This window comes from Aythya ferina (assembly GCF_964211825.1).
Source record: "Aythya ferina genome assembly, chromosome: 2".
In the NCBI taxonomy this organism is placed as follows: domain Eukaryota; kingdom Metazoa; phylum Chordata; class Aves; order Anseriformes; family Anatidae; genus Aythya; species Aythya ferina.
Window position 1 is genome coordinate 52233722 of NC_140297.1, and position 19459 is coordinate 52253180.

The 19459-nt window shown below is 42.3% G+C and overlaps 1 protein-coding gene across 2 annotated transcripts in view; it reads right to left on the reverse strand.

Annotated features, from left to right (window-relative positions):
- The window catches only part of RNF182 (ring finger protein 182), a 30875-nt gene extending 16239 nt beyond the window's left edge, over nucleotides 1-14636 (reverse strand). For both annotated transcript variants that reach the window (XM_084509043.1, XM_084509042.1), the window contains exons 1-2: nucleotides 14453-14636; nucleotides 7570-7698 (exon numbers count right to left, since the gene is read on the reverse strand). The gene's annotated coding sequence lies outside the window, so the exon portion shown is untranslated. The remainder of the gene's footprint in view (nucleotides 1-7569; nucleotides 7699-14452) is intronic.
- Between the last annotated feature and the right edge of the window lie 4823 nt (nucleotides 14637-19459).

A 19459-nucleotide genomic window follows, 5' to 3' on the forward strand; every position in this document is an offset into this window, starting at 1 on the left:
TAAAGATTGGATGACATCTTGCAATGACACCTTAATAAGAATGTCATTAAGCACTGAATTTAAATGGAACAAAAAGGGCCCTTCAAAGTAAATGCCCACTATTTTTTCTAAGCACTCTGCAGTAATTCTTACCCTTGCTTATACCTGTGCAAAGCCATGGAACTCATTTCTATTGAGTCAATGATGCTGCGTGTGTGCAACACAAAAAATACAATTTGCAAGATTGCTATCTCAGATTCCTGGGATCCTTACAGAAGGGAGTCTTGAATCAAGAGAAAACAGACAGCAGTGGTATGATAAATCTGAAAGAGTTTTATGTATCGAGTGGACAGAGGGAGGTAAGTGCAAGTAAAGAAAATCTACAGAAATAAATTTCTAAATCAGCATACTATGGAGCAGAAGCCCACAGAGTGAAAGAAGGTTCGAATGTAATAAAAGCAAGTTTGAGTTGATACACAAGGTGAATTTATGGGGAGTTTTAAAGATTCAGAATGACATGGTTTAGGAAGACGGCCAGACAAGATAGAAGGGGCTTAGGTATGTGGAAGGGAAGCAATAAAAGTGTCAAGCCAGCTGGTAAAGAGTAGGTTACAGGTTCTGCGCTACAAGTTACAGGAACCAAAGTATCACAGAATCATCTAGATTGGAAGAGACCTCCAAGATCACCAAGTCTAACCTCTGAACTAACACTAACAAGTCCTCCACTAAACCATGTCACTAAGCTCTACATCTAAATGTCTTTTGAAGACCTCCAGGGATGGTGACTCCACCACTTCCCTGGGCAGCCCATTCCAATGTCTAACAACCCTTTTGGTAAAGAAGTTTTTCCTAGTATCTAACCTAAACCTCCCCTGGCGCATCTTCAGCCTGTTCCCCCTCGTCCTGTCACCAGGCACATGGGAGAATAGACCAACCCCCACCTTGCTACAGCCTCCTGTACAGGTACCTAGAGAGTGCGATAAGGTCATCCCTGAGCCTCCTCTTCTCCAGGCTGAACAAGCCCAGCTCCCTCAGCTGCTCCTCGTAAAACTTGTTCTCCAGACCCCTCAATATTAAGCCGTAGGCAGAGGTAGGAGATGAGGAAAATTTTCTGTGTTATACAAAAATCAGTAACAGGATAACATGGTATTGAACAATGTAAAAATAAATGGAGAAATCATATGGCTTCTGTTGCCTACCATGCTGATGAGAATGAACATGATAAATACCAACATGATAAAGCAGGAGGGGACATAGGAACAAAACCTAGAACTCATTTTGATACCGGAAATACCAGATTAAAAAAAAAAAAAAAAAGTGAAATGCTAGAAAAGTAGCCAAAGTAAAATGTAGGATAAAGCTGTTTAGATTTTGTTGTATAAGCAAATTCCCTCACTACCAAACCAAGCTCAGTGATGCAAAATAGTAGGTATAAAAACCAAACCAAACGAAACCAAACAAACAAAAAAAAAACAAACAGGAGAGACTGGGAGTGGAAGGGGAGTGATGCAGGGAAGAGACACATTCACAGCACTTACTCCCTGAGTTGTCAGACCAACATGACAAATGGCTTGGTTCTCTTAACAGGAAATTCTATTAAGGGTGAAGAGTGGGCAAGGAGTGGATGATGGGATTCACAGCAAGTCTTTTAGTGCTTGTAAAGAATCAGTATTTACTCAAACATCCAAACTAACAAGCACAACACCTGGGCTGCAGTGGAGCTGACAGACATGCATGATTCCAAATAACATGGGTCTATTACAGCATTACAGCAGAGACCAACAGTAGGGATAATTTGTGGCTCCAGCCTCAGAGTCAGCACAATGAAAAACAAGATGAGATGAAGCCTGCAAAGTGAGGAGTTCAGTCTGGGCATTATATATATATATATATATATTATATTTAAAGAGGCTACATAATCCTCATTGTTTATGACTGATCCCATCCCAGGCAATGACTGAGATGACATTTCAGTCCCAGCTCCCTGAACTTCAGAGATTTACAGCTTTCTGACCAAAAAGACCCACTGAATGGAATTTTTTCAAGTCTTGAGATTATTTAACAGACGGTTAACACAATCTCTTTTGGGGAAATGAAACTGTAGCTTTCATGCTCTGAAGATGCTTCAGGATTTTTCTTATACCTGGGTGACTCAAAACTATTTCTACAAAAAAGAAAACCAAAAGCTTTAAGTGTTTCCAGTGAGGACATAAGTATTTGGAACAAAAGCAAAATCCCAAACGTGAGATTTAAGAAAGGACCATAAAGCTATACTGACCTTACCTCCTGTGCTGTGGAGTCTGTGGAACATACTCCACTAATTCCTGCAGTTAAATCACAAAATGACAGAACAGTTTGTATTGGAAAGGAACCTCAGGAGGATACCTGGTCCAAACCTCTCTTCCTGAAAAGTCTAGAAAACATTGCAATGCTGTGTAACAGTTGCACCAAGATGTATGTAACTAGGTAGTCTGCCCAGCATTCAGGGTGAAGATGCATTCCTTGCAATGACATGGTGGATGAGGTATGCTGGCTATCCAGTCTTCATCCTATCTCCCCATTTCTTTTCGATGGGCAACCATGTGCTGCTTTGGACGCACCTTTTGTTGTCTTTAGGCACCAACAGAGAGCAGCCTCTTTGTGGGGTCCCACCTCTGTGAGTCATCAGCATTTACTCACTGACTTTTATCCCCTGATATTGATGTCTGGAAAAAATTGCACCTATGCAGATGTGTGCTGTGGTCTTGATGATCTGCTAATCTGGGTGCCATCACCAGCTATCCTTACAACTCCTGCTGTTCCTCCTGGTGCTTCCACACCCTATTCATACCAATCAAGGTTCCCATTGCAATTCTCTACGGAAGTAGAGACAGTTCTCAAGGTGTATTGCTCAGGGTCTTATCCATTTCAGTTTTGAATGTCTCCGGTGATAAGGTCCACAATCCTATCCACAACCCCCGCTAGGCACACATTCCAAAGCCTGACTCACTGAAAAGAACCTGCTCATATCCCCGCTGGCTCTTTCACTGATTCTGGGGGCAGATAAAAGGCAACTGTCATACCCACACAGCTACCCCTCACACAAAGGAAACAAGATGATGAGGAAGGTCTTAAAAGCCACACAAGGCTGTAAGACAGCAGGAAGTTGAATAAAGTATATGAGAAGTTTGAGAGGTACTGACATCTGCCTCCTGTGGCCAGTACAAACCACTTTGTGCTGCTCTGGAGAAACAAAGCTATCTTAATTCATCCTCAATAATTCCTAATTAAGAGCACACCAGCTTGGAAGTGTCTGCTACTGCTCCTAGATTTATTAAATACACCCCAAGTCCATCTGGCAGATAACGTTTTACCCCTTAACTATATGGAATTGCCAGCTGGGTCACTGCCACACTCAGGGATGATTAGACTCCAAGTTATCCATCTCTTTTCTACCTCTAAGATGAGGCTGGCCATTCAGGGAGTGCCCTCAGCTTTAGCAAAGGTAGAGTTTTTGTATGCCTGTCTTCATCCATGGGCCTTTATTCATCACACATTCATGGTACTGTGAAAGAACATTAAAAGATGCACACAAACAAGACTGACCCATTGTGCATGAACTGCACTATCAAATAAAGTGTGTGTGTACGTGCATGCATATTTTACACGAATGCTCACATTTTCAGATATTTTTTTTCTAATATAGGACTTCTTTAATGATTCTGATTTTCAAAAGCAGATCTAACATACAAGGCATTTACAGAGGAGGAAACATTTTGCCTCCCACACTCTACACTTCCATGTTTCTGAATACCTTACTGTATACTGGGGAAAACAGAGATATACAATACTCCAGGATAAAAACTGAGATTGTTATTTTCTCATTGAAAATGAGCACTACCATCTCCTCATAAAAGAAATCACACCAGGTAGAATACTGTTGCTAATGCCTGCTGATCAACTTGCATAAAACACAGCATTTCTGAAAATGCCAAAGTAACTCGATATATTTCTTTAAATGTTACCTTGATAATGTTTTCATTTGCAAGTAGCATATGAAATCCTCTAGCTAAATGTTATTGTATCTGACATTTAATGAAAAGTATTTGGTCACAGTTGTGTACTACAATCAGTACTCTGAAGGGATATTGAGGGAGACAGCACACAAATACAGAAACCTATCCCCTACCCAAACCCAAGCCAGAGAACACAGGATGTCTCTATTTAAATGCTGATTCAAGACTGAAGAAAATAAAGATTTAACAGAATTATCAGGGAGTTACTTAAGTAACAGAGAAGCTCAGTGTAAACAGTTTAAAGCTGGGATGCAATGCTGTTATCACAATGCCTTGTGTTAACTATGATGATTGCTCTTTCCGGCCTGCCAGAGTGATGAACAATAATGATTGCACAATGCAAGATAATCACCATTTAGCTAATTCACTCAATCTAGGTGGGGGAGATCAAAGATGCCTCTCTGCTCCTCTCTTCCTTAACGACTGCCCTTATAGGCTCAAAAGGTAACTAAGAGAAAATCTAAAAGTGGTTCAATCAGTGTGTATATCTGCCTAACATACCCCAGAGCCTATACACCAGCTGCTGGAGCAGCAATGGCCACAGCTTTCAACCCCAGTCTTCCCAGGGCACGCGGTGCTGCAGAGCAGTGCTATGCTACTGCAGCTCCCAGCTCCAGGCCTCCGGCTCTCCACAGACCATCTCCAGCATGACAGTGGAACTGCCCTTCTTTGCTACTGTGAAAGAGAAACTGGACAAAAACGGACAGCTTTGTGGACATCTGGAGCTGCAGGCAGGCAGGGAGCTCTGTCAGTGTCCTTGTGGGAACCACAGGGCTGGCCGAACAGGCCTCAGGCCCATTTCCTACCATGACAATTCCCTGTGGCTCGCCTGTTAGAGCTTTGCCCATTGCTGAAGGCACGCTGCTGGCTGTCTGCTGCCTGGCATGCTGAATTTCTTTTGCAGAGTGTTGAATACCCATTCACATGTCTGACTGGAACCCTTCTTTTGCTGGATAGGCCGCTGGGTTTGCGCGGGGCAGCTGCTCAGTATTTGCACGCCAGTCCGAGTGGCCTTGCGTGGACAAATGACGCCATTCCTGGAGCAGGCTTTGCGGAACTGTGCCACTGCTTAGTGCTATGAATGCTGATGAAATTGCCTTCCTAAGACGTGTTTCTCCCCTCAGAACAATATGATCTTGCAATCTATGGATTCACTTTGAATTTTTCAACAAGTCTTTCAGGCTTTGTCTATTATCTGAGAGCTCCACACTCCTTCAATGTATTCTCTATAAAATTTGTTATAATCATTGCAGTGTGTACTGGTTGTCCAAAGTTAGACATTTTAACAGGCAAACTGCCAGAATAGAAATTCATTCTCATCCACACATCAGTCGTATTTTTCCCCCATAGACCCATTTCTTCCATTTTTCCTACATAGAAAAAAAAACAAAAACACAAAAACAAGAACAAAATGCACAAAAAAGAGAATACCATTCCAATCAATTTCAACTAAAAAGTGATGCCAAGTATCATTTATATTCTTTGCAACTTTCTGACATATCCTACCTGCTGTACTTCTGCCTGTTTAGACCCTAAATTCTGTATAGCAAGGGCTATAAACACACACATGAAGTTTTAATTTTATGCATATACAAACATCAAGGCAAGGGTTCATTGAAGCTCTCTCTCACCCCAATTCTCCGAACTTCCCAATACAAATATAAATGTTCAAATGCAATCAAAAGAGCTCTGGGTCAGAAGTAATGGTGCGATGTTGACCTTACTTCTCAATACAGACACTGACCATTGTATATTTTCTTTCTGTCTTGGGAGTTACTATTTGTCATAGCATTATATTATGTTTCTTTTTGTGATCTAAGAGTGTTTCACTTTACACTGCTACTATGTGAGCAGCAAAATACAATATTTAAAATAACAGGATTAAAATAAAGGATTTTGAAAATCCTTTCAAAAAAAAAAAAAAAAAAATCTGTTTTCTCGTGAGGTTGGCTTTCCTGCACTCACACAGACCACAAATGAAAAGAGTTGTGACAAAATTAAGTTTAAAGACACAAAACTGCCATTGAAAGATATGCAGAGTGAAGCAGTGAAGGAGGAGGCAGCAAATATGCAGCAGGATTGGATTATTGCTTGTTACAAGTTATTACTACTTCAAGGTCAGTGGGTAGACACTGTCTTTTGGACATCTACATAGAATTATGTCCAAAGAGGCTCAGTACTGGTCACATTGTGTGAAACTGTTTCTCTGCCTTGAGCAACGAGTGTATCTGTGATGTCAATCGACACCCTTTGCCTATCTGGCAAATATAAATGTGCGCACACGCACAAGTATTTTAAATTGTGCAAATACAATGGCTCTCTTGAGAGGGTAGCATATATAAATTTGTATGCATATATAAATTTGCATATATAAATTTGTATGTGCATGTGTCTGTGTGAACTATAACTGCAAAATACCTACCTCGCCCTCTCAAGAGACCTACAGAACTTCAGATATACACACACACAAGACAAACAGCTAGTCAAGCATAATGATATTAATGTTATTTATACTGAAAAACAAATTACAAGACCTGTACTACTGACAAACCTTTTTTATCGAATATTTTTCCTTCACTGATACAGAAAAATAAGCAGAAGACTTGATTTTAATGGAATGAATTCAGAAGGCTGTTTAACTTATTCCTAGCCACATCTGAATAAGAAAACTGCATGAAAAAGAATAACCCCAAGAAGTTTCTTTCTACTTATTTTCTACTTACTTTTTTACTTACTTTCTTCTTTCTCTTTCATTATGGTGACATGCTTCCCTCCTCCCTGACCCAAAATCAATGAGAACTTGTATTTTAATAAGACTATATCAAGATGCATTACTGAAGCATTATATTTATACAGATAAAAACATTGAAAATTATCCTCAGTCCCTAACAAACACACTTCAGCATGATTCAGTTGTGTTGGCCACATTACAACAAATTCATAAAAATAATCATTATAATGCAAATGTTGCTAAGTCCATAAGCACAGCATACCACTATGGGACAAGTTGTCTTGGGAGTTACACCAAGGGAAGGACAGGGAAGTAGCACTACACTCAATTTTTCTCCATTCCAGGATTATAAAATGCTTTAACTTGCCTGTCAGGTGACAGAGACAGGCAAAGCAGTCACATAAGACAGATTCATATCTTCTTAACAGACAGATGACATAAGATTTACTAGAAACTTAATTCATCTGAGAATTTTTTAGGATCCATCAACACCCAATATTACTGTTCTGTTTTTACATCACCTGCATGCCATTAATTTTCCATTCAGCTTCACTCTTTTTAAGTCTTGTAAGAGCTGTTTCTCTATCTCCCCATCCAGGAAAGCATCCTTCTTCAGATTCTTGAACACTTGTACAAGTATGCACGTGCTTAAGTTCCACTAAAATTATGGAATTATGTATGCTCAAGTATGATCTTATTGTCTGAAGATGATTTGTATTCTAGGATATTATTTGGCAAAATATAACATATAAAATAGAGATGTGATTCTTGAGAACACATTTTGGTGAGCTTCCAGGAACTTACCTGCCAGATGCCGAGCTGGCTCACAGATCTGGCCTCTCTCTATTCATCCATCCATCACCACATTGCCTGAATGACTGATAATAAAAACAGATGATTCATCCTTGGTATGTTCTCTGCGCACTTTTTGTCCTGTGGAAGACATTAACACCTTAATCATAAACTGCTATATTTTAGACTAAGGGAAACTTACAGCATAAAGAGGGAAGTTTCTGTCTTAGTAGATAGATGTTTATTCCTAATTTTTAAAAGGCAGAGGTGGTTAGAAATGAAGTTTTCATCATTAGCTGATCTTTAAATGAGCAGGTGCCCATGCTTGTCTTCTCAAGTGTAAAATATCACCTGATGGCCAATGAAGAACATAAGCTATACAGTCAGAAGACGCTCTCCTTTTCTGTCTTTTTAAATAGATCAGACTAGAAAGATTATTTTTCATTTCCATGTACTTAACAACTGCTATTCAAGGTGTCACTGTTAATAGCATAAACATCAAGGACTTATCTCAAGACACCCACAGGGAGGATGGGACAACTTCAGGTGTGCCATGGAGGAAACAGGAAGATTTATTTCAAAATATTGAACAATACTGAGCAACCTTATATCTAACTTTATGTATTGGATTTACATGACAAGGGTTTGGTAGCAGGGGGCTGCAGGAGTGGCCTCTGTGAGCATGGCCCATGTCAGATCAGAGCCAGCTCCAGCCAGCTCCGAAAGGGACCTGCCACAAACCAGAGCTGAGCCAGGGAGCGATGCTCGTTGGGCTGCTGTGAGGGCAGATATAAGAAAGGGAAGAACTGCTGCACAACAGCAGCTGGGAGAGAGAGGAGTGAGCACCAGCCCTGCAGCCCCCAGGTGAGTGCAGCAGGAGGGCAGGAGGTGCTGCAGGCAGGCAGCAGCAGTTCCCCTGTGGTCTGTGGAGAGGCCCCTGGTGGAGCAGGCTGTCCCCCTGCAGCCCATGGGTCCCACACGGAGCAGATCTCCATGGTGCAGCCTGTGGAGGAGCCCCCGGTGGAGCAGGTGGATGTGGCCTGGAGGAGGCTGCGGCCCATGGAGAGCCCCCGCAGGAGCAGGCCCCGGGCCGGAGCTGCAGCCCGTGGAGAGGAGCCCATGCAGGAGCAGGGGTCTGGGGGGAGCTGCCGCCCACCCGTGGGGGATCTGTGCTGGAGCAGTTTGCTCCTGGGGGATGGACCCCGTGGGACGGAGCTGTGTGGGAGCAGTGCTTGGAGAGCTGTTGCCTCTGGGCAGCTCATGTAGGATCAGTTTGGGAAGGATGGCATCCCGTAGGAGGGACCCCACGGGGAGCAGGGACAGAGAGGGACCATGAAGGAGTGGCAGAGATAAAGCATTATGGACTGACTGCAGACCCCAGTCCTCCTTCCCCTATGCGTCTGGGGTGTGTGCGGGGGAGGGATGTAGAACAAGGTGGATGGGGGAAAGGTATTCATAGTTTGCTTTTATTTTCTTACTGTTCCAGTCTGCTAGCGATAGGCAATAAATTACATCAATTTCCCTACATCGAGTCTGTTTTTTCCATGATGATAATTGGCGAGTGATCTCCCTGTCCTTATCTCAACCCTTTAGTCTTTTCCATCATATTTTCTCTCTCTCTTTTTATTTTATTTTATTTGAGGAAGGGGAATAAGAGAGCAGTTGTGGTGGAGTTCAGCAGCCCAGCAGGGTAAAACCACCACAATTTATAAGAGTGAAGGGCTCTAGTGGTGCCCCTGAGTGCAACCAGATACGAAATCTGGAATTATCAAAGCAGTCCTTGAGCATGAGGGACTCTCTACTGGAAAGCAAATAATCCAAAAGTATTTAGAAGTCACACAGGACAAATCACCACATATGAGAGCTTAGCAACAAGGATTTGGCAACATTGGATGGGTAAGGGGGGCAAAAACCAGCTGTTTTTCCTCTAGATACAGTACCATTCATGCTTGGGTGAGGGTCAAACTAAGATATTTTGCACAGTTCTGTTGTTCACACGCTTAAAAGGATACTGAATGATTGGTCAGGAACAGTGAGATCAGTCACTAAAAATTATTCATGAACTGAAAAAAACTCTTTTCAGTGAAGGCTTTAAAGAGCTCAATCTGCTTAGCTTATCAGTGAATGAGAGGCAACTTGATTACAGGAACAAAGCATCAGGTACAAAAGCATTCCTTGATTTAGTGGACACAGTAAAATGGCTGTAATATTTAGCTGTGATTTGTAAAGCAGAGCCAAGTACTACCGAGTTACAAAACATCAGCTTTCTATTGAGTGTACGCATTACGATAGCTTCAGTCACACAAACACACAACATTTTCTTCTAGAGGAGGCTTCGCTGAGTGTGCAGGATAACTGGTGGTTATTCAGTGAATGTTTTATTCTCTTTATTTGTGGCCCCACAACTCACTTGTTGTATCTAGCACCAGACATAGCTCTGCTTCTTTCTGCATCCACTTCCATTTGGCTGTCACTTTAACAGCATATGAATGTAACTCATCGAACTGAAAAGATACAGGAAGATAAAAGCCCTCATAACATGCATGTTATACAACGCTTCACCTGGATGCAGGGCAATTCAAATCCTACCTAAAATTTCTCCTTCAAGTGTTTGTAAACTTCTAATTACCTAAGCTAAGTATTTTCTACTGTGGCAGAAGCACTGACAAGCCTTTTCAAGCTTTTCTAAGAGTTACTTTGAGAATTATTTTAAGAGTGAAAGCCCAAGATCAGCTTTAGGTTTGAGTGGGTTTGTTTCCACCACAGAATACTGTTGTGCAGATGATACTCCAGATCTCCTAACATATCAGGAACCAAGTGGCTTTGGCAGGTTCCTGGTAACCTCTTCCTCTCAGTACCTGCACTGTAGCTGCTGCAGGGTCTACCCATACTTTTACATGCAACTCTTCTACACAATAGAAGCTCCGAGGTCAGATGCTTTTTTCAAGGAGACTCTGATCAGGTCACTGCTCGTGAGTCACCAAGGGTGGAATATTTCCTCTCTGTTCATAGCAGCCCATCTGCATGAGGTTTACAGATTGGCTATCCATATATCATCTGAAATGGGATTTTTGTCTCTTTGCTGTCAACTGCCTGCCAAAAATGGTTCCCCTGCCTGGAGCACCACCTGCCCTGAAACTATCATGGAACGATTTGGGTTTCCTGACCAACACCTTTTGCTACAGATGTTATTTGAATGTTTACAAAGGGCTGCATAAGGACATCAGAAGCCTTCAGCCCCTAACCCTAACCAGGCCACATGCTGGGAAGAACTGGAGCACACAACCTCATACTCATGGATTTTTCTGGCCAGGCCTCCACCAGCCTGTCCCTTATCCAGTACTACCTCAGCCTGACTCCTCACAGGTAGCTCTCTCCCACCATGCTCTATGAGTCCAGGGCTATGTCTCCATCACAGGCTGCACATCAAACCCCACCTTGCTCCTCACCGCAGCCCCAAAACACCTTTTGCCTTTTTTCAGGTTTTTCTACAGCTGTTCTCAAGCCTAGACTGTCACATCCCTTTCTTTCTACCAGGTTGCCATTTCTCCCTAAAACCTAAACAACTCCCAACCGAGGCAAGAAAGCTGAGATATCCATATATGCCCCTTCCAATTTCAATCCCTGAACATGGTAGCACCAGTACTAGTAACCTTTATAGACATTGCTTTCAAAGCAATACATGCCTACAAACCACTTGTGGCTCTCTGAAGGTCGTAACTTTGCTACACTTCAGCTAAATTTCCCAGAAACTGCAAGAGACATCTGGAAAACCTGCAATGAATTTCAAGTGTCTGCTCAGCGCTTTGCAGATGCTGGAGCATCTCAGGTTTTCATGCTACCTGGATGAAACTTACATTGCAGCTGTGCAATTTAAACTTTTACTGATGTTTACATGGATCTTGTCTGGTGAGTTAGTAAAGACTTCTATCCATTTGCCAGTTTACTGAAGGTAAACCCTCACATGAACATCTATCCACCACTCACTGCAAAATAATTTAGCTTAAGCCCCACCAGACCTGAAAAAATAGATTAAACTGTGAAAGAGATGTGAAGAGACTGTGAAATACAGTGAAAAAGATAAAATGGGAAAAGGAAAGTTATGCTTGATGATGGCATTTTTTTGTGCCTAAACTGCTGTGCTGCATCTTCTCTGCAGGAAAAGAGTGAAACCACAAAGGATTGAGGTTAAAAAAAATTGTAGAGCTGCAGTAGGTTAAAAGCTGCACATCTTTGTGAAAAAAGCTTGTACTTCTTTGTGTGTCATTGCAAATGAATTTGAAACCTAAGTCAGATTTTCAGGAGGACTCAGTTCTTTGCAGCTTACAACATCATTCTCACACTTGAAAATGTTTTCTTTATACTGGGAATTCACAACTATTGTATGGTAATGTATCATGTACCTGTGCTAAGGTACACATCTGCCTATATTACATTATTGTTGGAACAGCAGTTTATATTGGATATAAGTGTTTCAGCACACATTGCATGCAAAGGCCACAGGAGAATTTCCTGAGCTTTGCTCTCAGAGGATGCCTGGTACTCCTTAGCAACCTTGCTGGAAGGACTGAAATCACAACCCCCTAGGCAGCAGGTGATAAGTGTCTCTGTATACCTGAAATAGCTGCTGGCTACAGCAAGCATACGTATATCTCCAGCAAATCCACTTAACGTAGTCATCAAACCTAAAATATAGACAAACATATATTAAACTGAGACTGATTTAGGCAGGAGAAATAGTGGTGAGTACTGGTTCCTGCAGTGAGTGGCATTATATCACTGCTGGAGTGCAGAGTTTTAGAAGGCATTGTCACGACAATTTCAGAAGAGGATTCCTATAAAACTAGTTTGGATGGAGAGGCATCAGGTCAGGAAGGTGCAAAATGACACAGTCTGAGAGACAGGATCTAAGTGCTAGAACTGCTCAGACCATTAGGAGCCCTTATACATGTCAGGCTACACTATGGGACGCATCTACAGCGAGCTGTCTTGTTCCTTTCTGGTATTGCCTCAACTACTATATCCCCCACCCTAAACTTCATCAAGGCGAGTCTGCAGTTTTTCCACATTGAACAATTTCAGGACTGAGATGTCACGTAGCTGTGTAACCATAAACATTTTGCCTGTCGTTTTAGCTTTTAAAGCAGGATTGTATCGAGTTCTGATGTTTCTCTCATTCTCTGCCATGCAGCAAGGGAATAGAAGTCCCCAGGTCTTTATTGTACACAGCTGACCTTTTATTTCCTGCTAGGTGCATTCAATTTCAGATAGCCCAGGGTATGATCTTGAAATACTATTTTCCATCATGCTAAACTAATCTGAGGTCTACGTTTTTACACACTTAATAAACTCAAGAGTTTGCTTTTCAGTGTTGCATGAAAAACAGAGGTCGTTCAGAAGGTTATAACTTTTTCCAACAAAACAATTGTCGTGACGCTTCTGCAATAAGCAAAGGACAAAAACTGATAAACACTGTTCAAGTCACTGCAATCCAAATAAATAAGAAATTCCAGAATTTTTCTTTTAAGAGATCTAAATTCTCAATATAAAACTTAAATGAGATATTATAGCAAATAGATGTGGTAAAAACACTTCACCTTGATTAACCCTCATTTAAAATTTAATTTCAGTTATACATTTTTTGCAGGAAAAGGAGCCTGAATTTTATATGTTGTTTGTGCTCACAATTGCTGAAGAGAGCTGTATCTTCTCTTTCTACCCAACAACATATTTTCACCTTGTTTACTGAAATGGTATTGGTAGCTCCACCTTTCATTCAGTAGTCACTATTTTTTATGTATCTCCAAAACTTCCTCCAGTCAATACTTAATTAGCTATGGGGTTCCAATATCCTGATATTAGCTTACATAGAGTGTTTTAAATCTCAAGGCATCTGATATTTAGATCACTTGTTACTTAAAATTTCAGTTCTTGTCTATCCATCAGTAACTATGATGAGCACACCCTCCTCAACTCACACACCGGTCCCAGTTTGTTTCTTGTTCATGTCTCAGAAGATCCTGTGTAGAGGGTCCTCCTGGCTGCATCTCTGTCAAGGCACAATGCTGCCCTGGACCATCCACTGGATTATTTCCTAAAACACTCATCAGTGAACCACAATGGCTGCTCCTTAGGACCTTATCATGCAAGGACAGCCATTCTGTTATCATTGGGAAGTTGCTCTGAATTTCCAACTTTTGCTAAAACACGTGTGCTACAGATGCACGTATGTACACAAGGACACTATAAGCACTGCTCAGGCAACTGTCCTGCTCATGACCTTCCCGTCGTCCCACTGACATTACTACCTCAAGAGCCAAGAATGTCTATTTCTTGTCTAACTTTGGCTGTCCAAGAGAAACAGACATGATGTTTTGGCATCCCTACCATCACACCTCAACTCCGTCTTCTAATGGGGATCGCCTCTGAATGCTACAAACTCATCTCGCATAAAACCTTTCGGTACAGTTACTCCTAAGACCAAGCAGCAATTTCACGATTACTCCTCAACATCAAGGCTTAAGGTCTGTTACAAGTAACACATTGCAAAACTACCACCTTATTCCACGTTACTTTCCCAAGCCAAACAAATTAAACTTCCCGACCCCACGATAGGCAAAGCCTATTTTTACAGGGTGGGTCACGGCAGCACCAGTAGCATTTCTCTCGTTACCAGGGGTCATCCTGGCAGGGCTGCCCTCGGGGAAGGGGTACAAAGCCGAGCCCCCCCGTTTGCAGAGCAAGGAGCTGAGCCCGGGGCGCTTCCCCGTGCGCCCCCCTCGGAGGGACATCAGGTCAACCCGCCGCCCGACGGCACCCAGCGCGCCGCCTCCGTGCCCCTCACCGCCGCCGCCCGCTCGGTTCCCCCCAGCCCGGCTCCCCCCTGCTCCGTTACCTGCCGGGGTGCTGCGGAGGGCGGCCGGGGGGCCTCGGGAGCCGCTTCCCCTCCGTGTCGGCGCGGCCGCGGGCAGCCGGCTTTGTTACTACTCGGAGGAGCGGCGGCTCGGCGCCGTCGCTATAGAAACTGGCTGCGCCTCGCAGCGGGGCCGGCGAGTGGCGGGCGGGAGGCGGGCAGCGGGCGGAGGTGTGGGGTGAGGAGGGAGGGAGACGTTCATTCAGGAATATCCTGGCCTCTTCCTCCTCCTCCTCCTCATCCTCCTCCTCCTTCACCTCCTCCACCACCCTGCAGCCAGGCACCGCCCCAGCCCAGCCTTCAGCCTCGCCTCAACGTGCCGCCCCGAGCCGGGAAGGGGCTCTTCAGGCTGTTCCTCAGGGGAACGGGCACCCCAAAACACGCCCGCACTCCCACCCGCCCGGGGAGCAGCCCCTCGGGCACCCCGGGGTGGCAGGGATGCTGGGCGGTGGGTGCCCGCGCCATGAAATGGCGGGGGTTCACCTGGGCTCCCACCGCCCGGCCTTCGTGGCCCCTTTGGTCTGAAGCCTCTTAACTTATTTACATGACATTTTCTAAGTGATTTAGCTCCAAATCCTCTGCTGAGGAGCTGCTTTCGGGGTCTGCTGGGACCCCTGAAGATCACCTCTTAGAAGTGAGAACTGAGCATGCAGTTTTTGTTCACTGCTGCTTGTTTCATCTGCTGGCCTAAGGGACAGGGAAGAGCAGGGCTGGCTGTCCTGGCTGCCATGCAGGCAGGCAGCAGGAAGGGAAATGCGTGTGGTAGAAAGGAAGAGGAGGGAGAGGACAAGAATGAATCAGGATAAAACGAATAGTGTTCATCTGCTTGGCCAGTGCAGCAGTGCCTGGAAAGGACAAGCTTGGAAACTTAGGCGTCTGCCCCTTCTGGCAGGGCTCTTAACATTTCCCTCATGGCCAGGTGGATGGGAAGTATTGTTGGGTCCTGACACTTTGACTTTTCAGGTCTCTTTTGTTTTACCCTGAGGGCAACATGCTTTCCCACAGCCTTCTCCGTGTCACAGACACCCATCTTCATGTCCTTTCTTTCTCCCTGCTTTGTACAACAGGCAAAAGCTGAGGCAGTTCTTCTTCCCTCTTTCATTCCTCCTTTCCTCCTCATCTACCGAAGGCTCAGTGGTAATAATTTGTTGAATTTATTCTCTACACAATTTCTCTCAATAATAGTAAAGTTGATAAAACATCCTCCAAAGTGAAAGATGGATCTCTGGTTTATATAGACTAAATTGGTCTTCCAAGTTTACCAGACAGAAGAAACCCAACACGCGAGATGCAGAGCAGAGACTGCATTATCAATCTCAGCTACTGCCACTGCTAAGCTACTGGGGATGACTATTAAGTATCAGCACTGCAAGTCACTGTGAGCTGATGAATCTGTGCCAAAAGCTGCTGGCACACTGCAGAAATACTCTTTAGGAAGAGTTTGCCAAAGACAAGAAAGACTTCCCCCCAGGAGCTCTTCACAAAACAACGCGCTTACAGCAGAACTGCTGGCAGATCACAACACAGCCAAATGACAATGACAGCGCAAGAGAGGGAGACGGAAGGTTGGGTATGAAAGACAGGGGGGGTCACCACATTATTTATCTGTCTAATTTGCATGCTAAATACTAATTCTAGAGTTAAAAGAGATAAGTCCAGTCAGCCTAGCACAGCTGAATGAAATAATTTACTTTAGCAAATCCACTTTCACTGAGGTGGAAGAAGCATGAGAGAAATAAAAGACCTGCCACATGCTGGCTCCTGTAGTGTAAGAGATGTTCTGCTCCTCTTTCCTTTATATAAAATATTTTCATCCTTTTAATCACACGGGAGAACACTATTGATAATGAATAGAGTTCTTTAAAAAAGCCTGAATTCTGGAAAGCAATTTATATTCTAAAACCTTTTGTAAAAGTAAGGATGATATTTAACTTAACATGTATTTCAAAAAGAAAGGGTTTTATCAACACAAATGTCGCTGAAATAAATGGTCATTGTTTTGACAGCAAGAAACAATGCTATTGATATGATGCCTATTCATTTTTCTTACAAAAGATTTTCATAGCACTTTCTCCCAGGTGGAAGCCTAGGATAGGCTAAAAAAATTATAGGACAGACTTTCTCTCTAGTCTTCACTGACACAAAGCACCTGAATAGTGATATTATTTCACATGTTCTTGGGGCTTTTATTCTTCAATGCAGTTTTACACACATGCTTCAAAACAGGTTTCCCTCTCTAGGCTGAAAGTAGCTAATAAGATTTCCAGAAGGTGCAATTGAGACAATTGAGGACTTGCAGGCAGGCACAATCAGATGCATCTTATTCTTAGTACTGTGCAGATATCTTTGCCTTGTAGATTAATTTTCATATCAAGGTTATGATGATATTTTACTGAAAGAGATGAGCTGTTTCTGTAGATGGATGTCACCTGTAGCTTTAGGAAATACCCTTAGCTCACCATTCTCATTCTCGTAAAGTATTTAACTGTTCTTTAAAACGCTACTTGAAATGTATTTAATTTTAACTAGCTTTATGTCATTTGGAACCTAACTTTTGGAACACATTAACAAGGTAGGGCGCTAACTGCAAATAGGCCAGTTTGGTACTCAAACTGTTTGCAGTCATGGTATTTCTATGGCTGGGGGGGTTGCAACAGAAAAAAATACTAAATTCTTGCAATTTAGTTACTAATCACTGGTAATGAACATTACAATTTTCTAACACTTTAACACTAAGCTATTGTGCATTTGTGTTTTAATGTTTTGTTCCCAGTTTGTGTTGAGGACAATACTTCTAAGTCAACAACTGGAATGCCTTCTGGCAACATTTTTTAAAGAGTGTATACTTCCATGGGGTAGGGCAACAACAAAAATAATTAAAAAAAATAAATAAACAAAGAACATTTGAAAAAAAAAAAAAAAAAGTGTGCTGATATGTCCACTGCCAACTTCTGACTCAGTAGTGACATGTGCGTCTTTCTCAGTGTGGAGGATTTTTTCCAGTAACACAGTGTACCAAAGGAGTTCATCGTGGAACATTGAACAAGTGTTAACATTCACAGAAGAACAGCTTTTGATGGTGTCCCCTCTCTCTTGCCATTTGTCCTCACTCTGAACACCATTCATCCCACCAAATACTTATTCCATCGGACTCTTTTTTCCCCATAAGCAGAGCAAAGTATTCCTAGCACAGCACTAAAACAAATAAAGAAGTCTTCAACCAAAGGAATTAAATATGTTTTTAGGACACTATTATGAAAAAGAAAAAAAAAAAAAGAAAAAAGAGGTTGCTAAGATGTGGTAGAATTGAAATAACAATATGTAATACTTTTATTAATTACCATTACTAATATTTTTATTAGGATTGCAGTGCAGCTGCACTGGTGGAGAACCCCAGTGCCATGCATTGTATTCCCATGGAATAAAAATGTACATATTTTCTGCCCCAAGGAGTTTACATTAGAATTAAGTGTTTTTCCTGAGGGCTTGTAATACCATTTGTTACACATTTGTATAGTGGCTAGCACAATGGGGCCTAATCTAATTGCAGACTTTTAGACATGTGTAATGTAAATTTTAAATAATGTAATAATTGTAATAATAATTCTGTCAGGAGACAATGAAAAGCCATTTTCCTGTGTCTATAGGCTGGCAGTCCTCTTGGAAATTAGAGACTTCAGTCCCTGGAAAATGAGTTGAATTGATAATTGAAGGAAGTAATAAAACATGAATATGCTATGATAGGGGATGAACCCCTAGGCTCCGGCTTTGTAAAAGAAAAATTTCCTTTCTTTTCAAGGCTATGTTACATTTTTTTTTTACTATATCAAGGAAATACTGGTGTAAGGAAAATGAAGTACGTGTAAATGCATTCAGACTTTAAGCATATCCTTTAAAAAATAATTATCAGAGGTTTATAAAGGCACCTTGTGGTGGGAGAGAAGGTACTGCTGAGCATTCAAAACTGCTGGAAAGCAAATATTAGTACTATTTGGTTGACTTTCAACATGACTAGGCTCATGTCTGCCCTTCGCAGTGTAGTGCCATGCTGAGATACCCAAGCGACTCTAAACAAGGCAGCCAGGTCACCCGCTGAGAAGCAGGCAGGGTGTGAGTTGAAGTGCGGTGCTATACCATTACAGGCATGCTTGGCTGTGTTTGCACTCACTGTGGGGGGCAGCATAGATATGTCCCAGGGGTATGCATGTACAGGCTGCCTGTGACAACCTGGCATCTCGAGGAAACGCGCGAGTTAAAAGAACACGTTAAAAATATTATTGATTTGGGAAGGGGTAAAACGATGTGGTGACATACAGAACACATGCCGTTGTTTAATTTCACTTGGTGTGAAAGAGCCTCAGAGATAGTGAACAAAGCCCTCACTTAAGGAGCTGAACAAACACCACAGCAGCTAAAGGGATTAATGATAGGAAAACTTAAATCAGGCTGGAATATTTTGTGTTATTCACACAGCCTACTGGGATCTTAATTGAGCGCAACTGCTCAGAAAAAGTGATCCTGGCATTACTGTGGAAAGCTCAATGGACAGCAGTGGTTAGAAAGTGAACAGAATGCTAGTGGGGAAAAAAATCAGACTGGAAATATAATTCCCACAGATCACTTATCTGCTACATCTTGAATTCTTTGTTCAGTTATGGGAACTCAACAACAAAATAGATTTTTGCAAATGCTGAAAGTATCTAGAGACAGGATATGAAAATGATTAGAGGCTAACAGGGAAGATTTTGTATATAGAGAAACTGGAAAGATTAAACCTGTTTAGGAATGGCATGAATAAGAGAGGACATGATAGAACTTTATAAAAAATAATGAATGGCAGAGAGAAGATAAAAGCTGCATTTCTAGTTCCATTTTTTTTCATAATTTAAGAACAAGAGTTCATCCAGTGGAATTAAAATGATACAAATTTTAAAGTGATGAAAGGAAATAGTAGCTATTAAAGTGAAAGCATTCAGCTACATGAGATAG